Here is a 12784-nt window from a genome sequence, read left to right on the forward strand (position 1 = left end):
GTGGTGGTGGTTGCGATGCCTGACCTTCCCAGCACTGGACGGGAAGAGGTGGCTCTTTCCACCATTTGCACGCCCCCTGCAAGTGCTGAAAGGAGCACCCACAGTCCACTTGCTGATATGCAAATTGAAGATGTCACTGTTGAAGTACAACAGGATGAGGATACTGGTGTAGCTGGTGCTGAGGAGGAAGTTGGCGAGGAGGATTCTGATGGTGATGTGGTTTGTTTAAATCAGGCTCCGGGGGAGACAGTTGTTGTCCGTGGGATGAAAAAGCCCATCACGGTCATGCCTGGGCAGAAGACCAAACATTCCACCTCTTTGGTCTGGCAATATTTCTATCCAAATCCGGACAACAACTGTCTTGCCATATGTACCATATGTAAAGGTGAAATAAGTAGGGGTAGGGACGTCAACCACCTAGGAACATCCTCCCTTATACGGCACCTGCAGCGCATTCATAAAAAGTTACTGTCAAGTTCAGAAACTTTGGCTAAGACCGTAAGCAGTCCAGGGACACCTAAATCCCGTTGTCCTGTTGTATCCAAGCGCCTGCAAACCACACCGTCAACTCCCTCCTCGTCAATTTCCTCCTTAGTTAGGATCGGAAGTAGTCCTGCAGGCCATGTCACTGGCATGACTGACTCTCCTATCCGGGATTCCTCCGGAGGATCCTGCATTGCTACGCCTACTGCTGCCGCTGCTGCTGTTGCTGCTGCTGGGAGTCGTTCATCATCCCAGAGAGGAAGTAGGAACACCACTACTTTTACTAAACAATTGACCCTCCAACAGTCCTTAGCGAGGAGGATGAAGTACGACAGCAGTCATCCTGAAGCAAAACGTATAACTGAGGCCTTGACTGCTATGTTGGTGTTAGACGTGCGTCCGGTATCCGCCATTAGTGCAGTGGGATTTAGACAATTGATGGAGGTAGTGTGTCCCCGGTTCCAAATCCCGTCTAGATTCCACTTCACTAGGCAGGCGATACCGAGACTGTACAGAAACGTCAGAAAAAGTGTCCTCAGTGTCCTGAAAAATGCCGTTGTACACAATGTCCACTTAACCACGGACATGTGGACAAGTGGAACAGGGCAGACTAAGGACTATATGACTGTGACAGCCCACTGGGTAGATGTATCACCTTACGCAGCAACAGCAGCAGCGTCACCAGTAGCAGCATCTCAGAAATGCCAGCTCGTTACAAGGCAGGCTACGCTGTGTATCACCGGTTTCAGTAAGAGGCACACCGCCGACAACCTCTTAGAGAAACTGAGGGAAATCATCGCCCAGTGGCTTACCCCACTTAGACTCTCCTGGGGATTTGTGATATCTGACAACGCCACCAATATTGTGCGGGCATTACATCTGGGCAAATTCCAGCACGTCCCATGTTTTGCTCACACAATAAACTTGGTGGTGCAGAATTTTCTGAAAAGCGACAGGGGCGTGCAGGAGACGCTTTGGGTGGCCCGAAAAATTTCTGGCCACTTTCGCCATTCAGCGACTGCGTGCCGAAGACTGGAGCGCCAGCAAACACTCTTGAACCTGCCCCGCCATCACCTGAAGCAAGAGGTTGTGACGCGGTGGAACTCAACCCTCTATATGCTTCAGAGGATGGAGGAGCAGCAAAAGGCCATACAAGCCTATACATCCACCTATGACATAGGCAAAGGAGGGGGTATGCACCTGACTCAAGCGCAGTGGAGAATGATTTCCGTGTTGTGCAAGGTTCTCCAGCCCTTCGAACTTGCCACACGTGAAGTCAGTTCAGACACTGCCAGCTTGAGTCAGGTCATTCCCCTCATCAGGCTTTTGCAGAAGCAGCTGGAGAAAGTGAAGGAGGAGCTAAGACGGAGCGATTCCGCTCGGCATGTGGGACTTGTGGATGAAGCCCTTCATTCGCTTTGCCAGGATTCCAGGGTGGTCAATCTGTTGAAATCAGACCACTACGTTTTGGCCACCGTGCTCGATCCTAGGTTTAAAGCCTATGTGGTGTCTCTCTTTCCGGCCGACACAAGCCTGCAGAGGTGCAAAGACCTGCTGGTGAACACACTGTCAGCTGAAGCGGAACGTGACACGTCAACGGCTCCTTCTTCATTTTCTCCTGCAACTGGGGCTGCCAGGAAAAAACTTAGGTATCCTAAGCAACCCGCTGGCGGTGATGCAGGGCAGGCAGGACCAAGTTTGGACATCTGGTCCGGACTGAAGGACCTGGCAACAGTTTCTGACATGTCTACTGTCACTGCATATGATACTGTCACCATTGACAGAATGGTGGAGGATTACATCGGTGACAGCATCCAAGTAGGCATGGCAGACAGTCCATACCTGTACTGGCAGGAAAAAGAGGCAATTTGGAGGCCCCTGTACAAACTGGCTCTATTTTACCTGAGTTGCCCCCCCTCCAGTGTGTACTCCGAAAGAGTGTTTAGTGCAGCCGGGAACCTTGTCAGCGAAAGGCGTAGGAGGTTGCTTCCACAGAATGTGGAGAAGATGATGTTCATCAAAATGAATTATCAGCTCTTCCAGGGAGACCAGCCTCCAGAAGGTACAGAGGGACCTGTGGTGGTGGATTCAAGTGGGGACGAGTTAATACTTTGTGAGGATGAGGATGTACACACTGAAGAGGGTGAGGAATCGGTGGATGAGGAGGATGAGGATGACATCTTGCCTCCATAGAGCCAGTTTGTGCAGGGACACATTAATTGCCAGCTTGTTTTGTGGGGGCCCAAACGAACCAATCATTTCAGCCACAGTTGTGTGGCAGACCCTGGCGCTGAAATGATTGGTTTGTTAAAGTGTGCATGTCCTGTTTATACAACATAAGGGTGGGTGGGAGGGCCCAAGGACAATTCCATCTTGCACCTCTTTTTTTTCTTTGCATTATGTACAGTTTGGGGCCTAGTTTTTCAAACTGCCATCCTGTCTGCCACTGCAGTTTCACGCCTAGATGGGTCACGTGTTTGTGCCGCCCACTCGTGTCGCTTAGCATAGTCATCCAGCTACCTCGGTGCAACGTTTTGGACATAAAAACACTATTGTGAGGTGTGAGGTGTTCAGAATAGACTGGAAATGAGTGGAAATTAAGGTTATTGAGGTTAATAATAGCATAGGAGCAGAAAAACCTACAAATTCTGTGATTTTAGCTGTTTTTATGCTTTTTTTAAAAAAAATACAGATCCAAAACACAAAACCCAGAACCCAAAACACGGAAGGGTGGTTTTGGCAAAACCAATCCAGATCCAAAACACGAAGAAAGATCCAGATCCAAAACCAAAACACAAAACACGAAAAGTGGCCGGTGCACACCCCTAATATATGTATGGAAGGAGATGGCACTCCACGACAATTGAAAAAACTGCAGACAAAATGGTGTCTTAATAGTCAACGTTTCAGAGCTCTCAGGCTCTTTTATCAAGACAAATATCACAAAGTTTACAAAAAACAGACATATATATACACATACCTGAGATAAATCACCGCAGTGCACAACCACGCTGTCCCTCCGGAGTCCCGATGACGTCATTGGCGTGAGACACGCTGGCGCTCGGTGACTCACTAGGGGGCGTGTAACTAACGTGAGCCATCACCATGGTAACCCCCTTATACACAATAGCACGGCAGCATGCTGTGAATGAAGAACAGATAATATTTCACTGGAAGAGTCTGGATACCAATCACAACTAAAACTAGTAATACCAAACGACCTGTGTCTCTTTACAGAGCAACATATCAACGGGTCTAGAATAATATCATGCATAGCAATAATAGAAGTAATGGAAGAACATCTGGCCTAAAGAAATATTATAATAATGACACTAGAATCACAAAAATTATAAAAAACAACTGAAGGACAACATTTCATTTAAACCTCCCAGATGAACAGTTTGCAAACAGTAAATCCAGAACGCTTCTTTCTGTAACAATGTTCTATCCCTGTTTCCTCCTCGAAGGTTCGGTGGAACCCAATCAATCATTCTGGCTGATAGTGACATCCAAAAAGTGGACCTCTTGAAAATTACAATCATAAGTAAATTTGATAGGATGTACCCTATTATTCAAATCTGCCATAAATTTTTGGAATTTTTCTACTGAGCCTGACCACAACAAGAATATATCATCTATATACTTCTATTATTGCTATGCATGATATTATTCTAGACCTGTTGATATGTTGCTCTGTAATGAGACACAGGTCGTTTGGTATTACTAGTTTTAGTTGTGATTGGTATCCAGACTCTTCCAGTGAAATATTATCTGTTCTTCATTCACAGCATGCTGCCGTGCTATTGTGTATAAGGGGGTTACCATGGTGATGACTCACGTTAGTTACACGCCCCCTAGTGAGTCACCGAGCGCCAGCGTGTCTCACGCCGATGACGTCATCGGGACTCCGGATTGACAGCGTAGTTGTGCACTGCGGTGATTTATCTCAGGTATGTGTATGTATATGTCTGTTTTTTGTAAACTTTGTGATATTTGTCTTGATAAAAGAGCATGAGAGCTCTGAAACATTGACTATTAAGACACCGTTTTGTCTGCAGTTTTTTCAATTGTCGTGGAGTGCCATCTCCTTCCATACAGTATACATATAGAGTCTCTCTATTAGATTGGCACCCACGCAGGCTGATTCGATAGTCTGAGTGCCGGTCACTGGTTTTGTGGATATTTGGGTGACCTACATAGGTTCATCTGTCAAGGCACCAGATTAATTTATATTTTTATATCAGACTTTATACATGTGCACTGTTATCACAGTGACTATTGTTTTTAATATCTTGCACGGGCTACCTTTTTTTTGATTCTGTATGGTTGATTCAAGTGAAGTGATGTCCATCACGGAAGATACATCTGGCTTCAGTAATGTACTTCTCCCAAGAGGTGAAATATTACATTTGACAGATACTGAAGCAGAAAACATTTTGTTTGAATCCAATTTAAAAGATACTTGCAGTGAGGAGACTGTAGAACAACTTATAGCACAGTTATCCCGATTAAAAAAACGAGAGGTGGATTATTACCTACACGGGGTGTCACTTTCGGACTATTATAGAGACCAGAAGATTCCCCGTGGATTCTGTATTAGGAATATTCCAACTATTGGAAGGTATAATCCCGAATTCTGTCGTAGGTGGGTAGCCGTTCTTAATAAATGTTCATTTGACTTAATCCTGCTAGTCATTGCAGAAGCACGGAGGGAACTTACTTTGGCTAAAGAAAAAATAAAGGCATTTGAATCATTACATCTTACTAAAATTAAAACTGACACATCTCAGGATTGGTTAAATTTATTAACCATCCAGATTGAAAAATACAAGAGTGATTTAGTCCAGTTTAAAAAATCCAAACTACAAACTGTGGATAGAGATTACGTGGAACTGAGGGTATACAGCTGGGCCTATAATAGAGGTCAACCAAGAGATAGAAGACCCAGGTTCCGCAAACAACAAAAAAGATTCCCTTTGGAAACGGACCTCTCCAGTGGAGCAGCATCCTCCAGTGACGCAGAATGTGCCAGTCAAATGCCAAGTACCAGTGCAAGCCAAAGGCCCCCTTTAGGGGTAGCAACAAGGTCTACACTCGACCTCACAAAGGAACCAGCACCAGGCGCGGTGGGCAATGGGCGAGGAAGGCAAAGAAAGATCTTCCAAAAGAAGACATAGTCTTCAATTTATCTACAAGGACTTTATCTACTGATGAAATTAAAGTTCTGGATAAAGGTCTGTCCTTCGTACCGACCTGCTCCCCCAATGCCTTTCAAAATAAAATTGATCTTTTCAAATTTGACCGCAGACTTAAGCTCAAAGAACATTTTGGCCTGGATAATACACCAGCTCCTAGTTTACCGATTCGTAAAAAGTCCACTTTTACACCTCTATCTACTAATGTGAGTATTAAAAGTTTTACCAACTATATGGACAATTCTATTACTCACCATTCCTCCTCTTTGGAACATATCGTGAAAAATTTATCAACCAAAGAAAGAATGGCTTTGAAACAACTGAGTCAAGACCAAAATATCACCATTCGTCCTGCCGACAAAGGCGGTGGTATTGTGATTCAGGACTTATCTACATATAAATCTGAAATTTATAGACAACTTTCCGATGTTTCCATTTATGAACATCTAGAAACAGATCCCACTAATGACTTCAAAAGTGAACTATTTGAGCTATTGACGGTAGCGGTGGATAACAACGTGATTTCTAAAACTACTGGTGAAGCATTAAAACAACTTACACCAAAGATTCCAGTATTCTACACTATACCTAAATTACATAAAGATGCCAGATGCCCTCCAGGTAGACCCATTATCGCTGCCAGAGATTCCTTATATTACGGTATCTCACAATATTTGGACTTCTACTTGCAGCCATTATTGTCTACTAAAAGAACATTTCTTAAAGATACCACTTCGTTTATTTTGAGACTGCAGGATTTATCACCTTTATCTAAACAGCATTTATTGTGTACTATCGACGTCTGCAGTCTATACACAAGTATTCCACATGAGGCTGGTATACAGGCAACTCGTTCTTTTATCTCGAATCATGACGACTATACAGGCCCCAATGTAGATTTTTTTTATATCTCTACTGAATCGTACCTTAACAAGAAATTTTTTTCTATTTGATAAAGGTTTTTACATCCAGCGCTCAGGATGTGCCATGGGCTCGTGTGTGGCACCGAGCTATGCGAACATATACATGATTCACGTTGAGGAGGATTTCTTTTTTAGTGATCCTAGTATTTCACAATATATTGTGGGGTACTCACGTTATATAGATGATATATTCTTGTTGTGGTCAGGCTCAGTAGAAAAATTCCAAAAATTGATGGCAGATTTGGATAATAGGGTACATCCTATCAAATTTACTTATGACTGTAATTTTCAAGAGGTCCACTTTTTGGATGTCACTATCAGCCAGAATGATAGTCATGAATTGATGACCACCCTCTATGTTAAACCGACGGATCGAAACACGATTTTGCAAGCGGGGAGTCACCACCCTCAGTCCCTTAAGAATGGTTTACCCTATTCTCAATTTTTAAGAATTTTGAGAATATGTTCTGATCATCATGATGCAGTTAGGCAAATAGATAGCATGTCCAAGAAATTTTTGCAACAAGGCTATCATTATAGTACTCTAAAGCGGGCTAAAGATCGGGTACTCGCTATGTCCCGGACACAGGCGTTGCAACCTCTGGGACCTAAACCACAATCCAATAGGATAGTATGGACTCAAGAGTATACATCAGCAAGTGATAAAATTATGAAAGCTGCAAGGGACATCTGGCCGATAGTGTCCACAGATCCTAAATTACCTGCGTTACAAAACTCTACCATCTTACCCTCCTTTAAGAGGGGTCGCAACATCAAAGATTCGGTTGTACATAATGACATTAGTTTATTTACGCAACCTAAAAGTCTGCATTTTTTGAGCCGGTCGGCCGGCAATTTCAAATGTCTGGGATGCATTACTTGTAGCTTTTTAGAAACTGGTGATACTTTTTTTTCACCCTAGATCAGGCAAAAAGTTTGTGATCAAATATCCTCTAACATGTTCAAGTCGATTTGTGGTATATTTCATTAGATGCCCATGTGGTATGTATTATGTCGGCAAAACATCCAGACAAATTAAAGAGCGTATGGCTCTCCATCGCTCTCACATCAGGGCTGCGCTTGAGGGTAAGGTTGTTGATCAACCAGTGGCCAAGCATTTTAGGGACCACCATCACAGCTTGTCATCCATGAGGTTTAAAATGATTGATTGGGTTCCACCAAACCTTCGAGGAGGAGACAGGGATAGAACGTTGTTACAGAAAGAAGCGTTCTGGATTTACTGTTTGCAAACTGTTCATCTGGGAGGTTTAAATGAAATGTTGTCCTTCAGTTGTTTTTTATAATTTTTGTGATTCTAGTGTCATTATTATAATATTTCTTTAGGCCAGATGTTCTTCCATTACTTCTATTATTGCTATGCATGATATTATTCTAGACCTGTTGATATGTTGCTCTTTAATGAGACACAGGTCGTTTGGTATTACTAGTTTTAGTTGTGATTGGTATCCAGACTCTTCCAGTGAAATATTATCTGTTCTTCATTCACAGCATGCTGCCGTGCTATTGTGTATAAGGGGGTTACCATGGTGATGGCTCACGTTAGTTACACGCCCCCTAGTGAGTCACCGAGCGCCAGCGTGTCTCACGCCGATGACGTCATCGGGACTCCGGAGGGACAGCGTGGTTGTGCACTGCAGTGATTTATCTCAGGTATGTGTATATATATGTCTGTTTTTTGTAAACTTTGTGATATTTGTCTTGATAAAAGAGCCTGAGAGCTCTGAAACATTGACTATTAAGACACCATTTTGTCTGCAGTTTTTTCAATTGTCGTGGAGTGCCATCTCCTTCCATACAGTATACATATGAGAGAGAGAATGAATATGAATATATATATATATATATATATGATTTGTTCATGTTGTGGACTGGAGGTATTGAAGCATTAATGTATCAGATCAGTACTCAAGATTCGCCTATTAAACTTACACATCAATATAGTGAATCCACGTTGAATTATGTGGATGTACAGGTCACGATTCAGGATGGTCATATTATTACAGGGGTTTATTCAAAACCTACTGACCAAAACACTCTTTACTTGCGCCAACTACCCACCACCCAAAATCACTTGTCAGAGGGCTTCCTAAGTCACAAATGTTTAGAATCGCAGGGATTTCTAATTATCTTAATCACACAAAATTGAAGTTGGAGAAAATAATTGATAATTTCGTAATGAGAGGTTATACACTACCTCTTCTTAGAAAACAGAGAGATGAGGTTTTGTGGTTAAAACATGAAGAACTACTGAATCCTCGATCCAAGAACAACAGGAATGTTATTCCCTGGAAATTCGAGTACCAAACTAGTAGTCCCGTAATACACAGGGCTACACGGGCACTATGGCCTTTAGTATCCTCGGATAAAGATCTTCTATGTTTCAAGGGTAAACGGCCTATGGCCTGCTATACAAGGGGCCGAAATATAAAGAACATTGTGGTACATACGGATATCACCAAGTTTAGTAATGTCGAGAGAGGGAATCCGTTTTTTCTCACCCGAGCTACAGGCTGCTATACATGTACCAAGTGTACCACATGTAAACACATGCTCACGGGATCTACGTTTAAACATCCACATCGGGATAAAATATACCATATTAATCATGTTTTAACCTGTACCTCAACCTTTGTGGTTTATCTAATTGTGTGCTCTTGCGATTCCCATTATGTGGGTAAAACAACCAGGACAGTAAGAGAATGCATGGCATTGCATCACTCTGCCATTAAAGTAGCACTCGCCAGACAAACTGCTGACCAACCTGTTGCCATACACTTTTTACAAGCCAAACATCCATTATCATCTTTAAAACACCTTATTATTGATCATGTCCCGGTCTCATTGGATGGAGGAGACAGAGAGGGACAACTCTTACGCCTTGAAGCTACATGGATACACAGACTGGATACCATCCAACCCACAGGACTAAACGAGAAATTATCTTTAAACGTGTTTTTGTAAATATTACTTATTATGTAATTTGAATCAATACTTCTTTCTGAGCCACACTTTTCCAGTATTTTCATGTACATCCTCTTATTATATAGGCATGAACATATTATTATTATTTGAAGTGTTTATAAATTATGTTCTCTCTTACTTTCTAGACACACATATACTGCAGAGGCAGCGCTTACACTTAGAATTTAATTATATCTAGTTAAGATTGCCTTTTTCTACATTCTGCTCAGCTCATTCTGTGCATTAGTTGATTTGTTTCCCGGTCTGTTACTATGTTCTAATTTGTATAATTTTCCTTGTGCAGCTGACAGTGGGCCGGGGAGACAGCATACCCGACTTGTGAGCTGTTTCTATGACAACCCTCTAGCTTCGGAGTGACGTCCTCAGCGGGGGCCAGCTTTGCCGCGTGCACGGCATCCTCACCCCCTGCCTGCCCCGGCCTGCTTCAGCGTGCAGGAAGGATTCTTCTTAACGGTAAGAAGTTATTGTGATTTGTCTTGTCATTTAAAACTAAAGGTGCCCACACATATAGCGACATTTTACACGATTTGGCCGATTTCGACGAATTGTGACGACGAATAGGGTAAAAAAAGTACAAATCGTGAGTTTTTACTCACGAGCATGATGCCGATGCGCGTCCCCGCTTGTCGTACATCGCATCTTCTGATCTGCCGTGCTGCAGGGCAGATTAGCCAATCTGGGATACAATGCATTGGCTGCAAGATGGATCTTTAGTCAGATTGGACATTTTTAACTCCAAATCGTGATCACAACGGCAAGGGAGCTCCCGTGAAAGTTCATGAGGAAATTGGCCATAAAATCGTATCGTGAGCACATCGGTATATGTGTGGGCACCTTAAGCTATTGCAGTGCCAACCTTGAGAAAAGGGTCCTGCGTGGCCCTGAAACGTCGGCTTCACTATGCATGCAATAAAACTACATTAATTTACCAAACAACGCCGGGAGTGCTGCTGTCTTCTTGCTGGATTATTGGATTTCTGGCAGAGGGCACTCTGGCAAATTGATTAACCATATACAGAGTGCCGGTTCTATCTTGGACTATATATATTATATGACAAAGGCGCCTTCTAGTGCAATAAAGTGCAAATGCCACCAATATGTGCTAAAAAAAACTGATAAGTGGACCAGTACTGGAATGATAAATGAATAAGCTTATCTCAATGTTGTTTCCACAGGTATACACGAATTCATCCACCATTATTCATAAGTTTTTAATGGAACTCCTCCCAGCCCCGGGCAGATGGTTAGGTCTAGAATCGGAGCGGTCATGTGGTTGAAACGTCACAGAGGTCCTTTCTGCACATAGGATCTAGCAGCAACCCCAGGGGTTACCGGGTGGAAGAGTATAAATCCCCTTCACCTGGATGGAAGGGAATGACATTAGACACTAGCAGATGATGTCATCGTACAGAAACGGAAGGGGCTCTCTCTCTTCCCGTTACTCCTTCGGCTGCAGAAGCCAGGAAACATCGGGGACCTTCCACCAGGAACCGGCGCCGCTCTGCTCACTTACTGCCTGTGTCAGATACAAGACTGGATTCCACCTTCCATTTACTACATGAGAAAATGATTGAATAATTGCTCATACACACATAAACAGATGTGGCATCTCTGAAATATGTTTCCCTGCTAAGTGTGTGACGCCAACATATCTAACAGGCACCACCATGGACAGCCTGTAACTTTATTGTACATGTGATCTCTTAGTGTTTTTTTTTAATTAAATTTGTAAAAATCTCAAAAAAACTTTTTACACGTTATCATTGTGGGGTATTGTGTGTAGAATTTTGAGGACAAAAATGATTTTATTCCATATTGGAATAAGGTTGTAACATAACAAAATGCACTGAATATAAATATATATATATATATATATATTTATTACTAATCTGCACAATAGAGTTAATGAGGTTTATTCGCATAAGGCACCATTATACCATATGAAGTTTGAGATCACAATGTGAAGGTTGCACAGGTTCTCATTCTACAAGCATTTTTCACTTTTAGCTCTCTTGAAACAGACTTTGACATTGTAGGGAGGAAGTAATATACATATTTCCAAATAATTCCAATTAAATTAGAAAATTGTCCAGTCTAATGTGAATTTCTTTTTTAATGAGTCAGATGATCCCTTTTTGCTCTCAATCCCTTGGGTGTTCTTCAAGAGTCTTCCGGTGCAAGTTGTATACTGTAAAACAATATAGCTAATTAGTGGCTTAAAGCCCTAAGCTATCCCACACTCTAAGAAACCATTGTGACTCGGGTCTCAGAAGGGTCTACCTAACATTCCAGCTTTAAATCCTACAAACAAAAGGGAGTTTTATCTCCCATGACTTAGCGAGATGAGGTAAAAATGTACTCATATCCCATGTCTCGGTAGCCTTTGAACTAAGCTGTTTGCATTTCTATGCAAGTTGAAATGTGCTGTAATGTTTACCTTTAAATGTGTATTCATATATCTTACTACGCCATTTACATATCTCAAAGTTCATTTTAGCTTGTGAGTTGTTTTACCCTTCTTGGACAAGATTAGCTTATATAGATCTTTGTATTATTACAAGTAAAGGATTATTTTATGTCTCAACTCTCAAGAATGTTCTTAATCTTCTTTATTCTTAATGTGATGTTGATGTAGGTATTCATGAGAGGCAACATTTGAAGGTTCCATTTTGTATAAAGAATAGAAGGTACATAGAGTAATATCCAGTGTAGATACTTAGGACTACAAATCCCATCATGCCCTGCAGATGCAAGGAAAATAACATGATCGCCGAACTACTAGGCTCACACCTAGTGTACACATGTGCGGCTCCGGTTCTCAGAGGACCGACAACAACCGAATTTAGTCGAACCGAGTTCGAAATCACTTTGGGGTACAGAGTTGAACTGAGTTCCGGTTCGGAACTCCGATTTAAAAACCAAACTCGGGTTTTGGATTGCATGCTAACAGGTCAAAATGACGTCATTATAGCTGTTTTTTTATTTTTAAAAATACAGATCCAAAACCAAAACACGTGAGGGTGTTTTACTAAACCAAAACACGAAGATGAATCCGGATACAAAACACTGGGACTGGCGCACATCTCTAACCTAATTTTAGGATTGTCATTGGTGGGCTGCCCATGGATGGTCATCATCAATGGTTCCATCTGCGATTACCACCAATGGCACAAAACCATC

At 42.3% G+C, this 12784-nt stretch overlaps 1 long non-coding RNA gene across 1 annotated transcript in view; it reads left to right on the forward strand.

Moving 5' to 3' along the window:
- LOC148504740 (uncharacterized) overlaps positions 1 to 11965 on the forward strand; it is a 92070-nt gene extending 80105 nt beyond the window's left edge. Inside the window, exons 2-4 of the long non-coding RNA XR_015869910.1 lie at positions 8111 to 8272; positions 9888 to 10057; positions 10780 to 11965. This is a non-coding gene — a long non-coding RNA (uncharacterized LOC148504740). The remainder of the gene's footprint in view (positions 1 to 8110; positions 8273 to 9887; positions 10058 to 10779) is intronic.
- The last annotated feature ends 819 nt before the right edge of the window (positions 11966 to 12784 follow it).

Source organism: Taudactylus pleione, unplaced genomic scaffold (genome assembly GCF_031769625.1).
Source record: "Taudactylus pleione unplaced genomic scaffold, aTauple2 ptg000457l, whole genome shotgun sequence".
Taxonomy (NCBI): domain Eukaryota; kingdom Metazoa; phylum Chordata; class Amphibia; order Anura; family Myobatrachidae; genus Taudactylus; species Taudactylus pleione.